This window comes from Lissotriton vulgaris, unplaced genomic scaffold (genome assembly GCF_964263255.1).
Source record: "Lissotriton vulgaris unplaced genomic scaffold, aLisVul1.2 SCAFFOLD_3816, whole genome shotgun sequence".
Lineage (NCBI taxonomy): Eukaryota > Metazoa > Chordata > Amphibia > Caudata > Salamandridae > Lissotriton > Lissotriton vulgaris.
In genome coordinates, this window is record NW_028242332.1 from 179,530 (window position 1) to 182,065 (window position 2,536).

Here is a 2,536-nt window from a genome sequence, read left to right on the forward strand (position 1 = left end):
AGGCGGTTGGCTTCCTTTTTGGTCATCAAGATCATGGGGTTACACTCCCTCCTCTTCAGGGAGTTGACCTTATTATCTTGATATTGCCTGTTTATTAAGACTAAATTGACTGGTTTTGCAGTCGGATCTGCGAGTTTTATAATGAATCTTTCCCAGCTGATTAGTGGGTTTTCACCAGTTGTCTTACAATTAGAATGAATCACCAATAGTATGGCAATGTGTGCCAGTGCCGTTAGGGAGGCGACTGTGCATTTTATGCGTTTGAGGTTGATTGCGTAACCTGGAGTTCCGTTATCCTTTGCGGGTACGAGTGCTTCTAAGCCTAAGTCTGGAATTATTTCTTGGGACCGGAGGTCACTTTCCAATTTCTTGCCAAAATCATAAGCACTAACAGCTTGCAGTAGTGAGAAACTTACAAATGTGTAGTCAATAAGTGATGCACCAGATCTGGACAGAAAAGAAGGCTCAGGTGGTTTGCCGGGTTGTACCGACCATTCAATGCTCTAAGGTCTAAATGATCTAGGTTTCCTTGTAGGCTTTGACTCCTCCTATCTTCTTATGCCACCTGAGTTGGTATCATCCAAAGTGCTTCTTGGGCCTCTGTGACCTCATTTTTCGGTAGCTTGCTCATTAGCCACATGTAGAAGTGGCCTGTAACTATAATTTCAGTCTTGTTCATTTGGACTTAAAACCAGGATTGTCTCAGTCAGCTTCTCTGTTAGCCTAGCCTTGTTTGCGGCGTTGGGGTGAATGTAGACGTTCACCATTATAATTCTCTTTGGGGGGCTATTTGTAGTCTTGACCGTCATTACTACAATTTGCAGGCCAGCTTCATCAGTTTCATTCTTTAGGCTTTCAATATTGCTTGAAGCTCAGACTTATATTGCCAGACCATCCTTACTGCAGCCATGTTTGTGTGCTTTGACTGCAAGTATAAAAGCTTATAAAGCCCTCTAGATGAGATGCGACCTGAGCCCAGGTTTCTTGGAGGAGAATTACATTGAAGGTGCGCAGGTATTGGTAGGTGTCTAGTCCTTCAAGCTTATTAGCCAGGCCATTAAAATTCCAAGAGCCGATCCCAGGGGCTTTGTCAATATCGGTAGTAAGAGCAGTGTCTTGTCATTGTAAAATTCTGGTTGTGTTCAAGGCACCAGACAGCCAACCCCACTCTGTGCCACATCTGGTTTTCTATTACTAGAATGGGGTAACCCAAATAGGTTCAGGGACCTGGGTAGATAACGTTATACTGAAAACAGTGGTCCTAACCAAATTTTTTATATCAACAGACAAATCTGCACAAAATTAATTAATTTGGTGAGCTTCCTAAATCAAACGCTCAGTTGAATCAATCATGATTACCACTCAGGTAACCTATACACAACAAAGTTCTTATGTAAAATACCTGACACAAGCCAAGGGTTTATTTTGAAAAACCGTAGGAGTTTAATTATTTACTCCATTTCAATTTGCTGTTTTTATATACATTTATACAGTTATATACAATTACAAAACTAACGGTAAAAAGGGGAGCAAACAGCTTCTAAAGTAGTGCAAGAAAAATGAAAAGAGAAAAAGTGATTGTGGTGAGAAGGGTGTAAGCCTCAAGGAGAATAGTGACAAGTGAAAAAGGGGATTTTTACAGATTCAAAAATGTTCCAGCTGTACTTAGGATTCAGCTGGTATCACAGAAAAAGCCACAGTTAATTGCTGTTATATTTTATATACATTTATACAGTCAAATAATGACATGTATAATGGTTTTCAAAAAGTGGTCCTATCTGTACATAAAAAGAAAGGCGTCGACGTTTCGACCCGTCTTTTGGTACATGGGCAAGTTGGAGCCTCGACCTGCGGGTCTTCCTCAGGACGAAGATTGCACACACGTTTTACCGTAGACAATTCACAGCAATGGCCCACTGGTTGTTAATGGGCTGTTCCGTCCTCCTGTACTGGGATAGACGGGTGGTCTAGTGGACCAAGATAGGACACCATGAACTCGATGGTGCTGCGTCTGTAATAGATATTCAGGCGTTGAGGTCACAGACACTCAATTTATATATTTGACCGAGGTGAACCACCCTGGACTTGGTGATGTGGCGTCCGTATTGGGTATTCAGGCTTTAGGGTGACAGACACTCGAGCAAACGCGCCCCCAAACACTTTTTAAAAAAGTTGTGTATCACGAGTGTCACCCAGGCAGAGTATGTCCGTATTCCGGGTCAATTTTCTTCCGCAGTATGGCGATAATGAATCGCGCTTTTCATTCCGCGTCTGCCGCCGCCAAAGACCGAGCCGCCATGTTTGGATCAGGCAAGCATGTTATGTTGGTTATGTTGGTTATGTACAGATAGGACCACTTTTTGAAAACCATTATACATGTCATTATTTGACTGTATAAATGTATATAAAATATAACAGCAATTAACTGTGGCTTTTTCTGTGATACCAGCTGAATCCTAAGTACAGCTGGAACATTTTTGAATCTGTAAAAATCCCCTTTTTCACTTGTCACTATTCTCCTTGAGGCTTACACCCT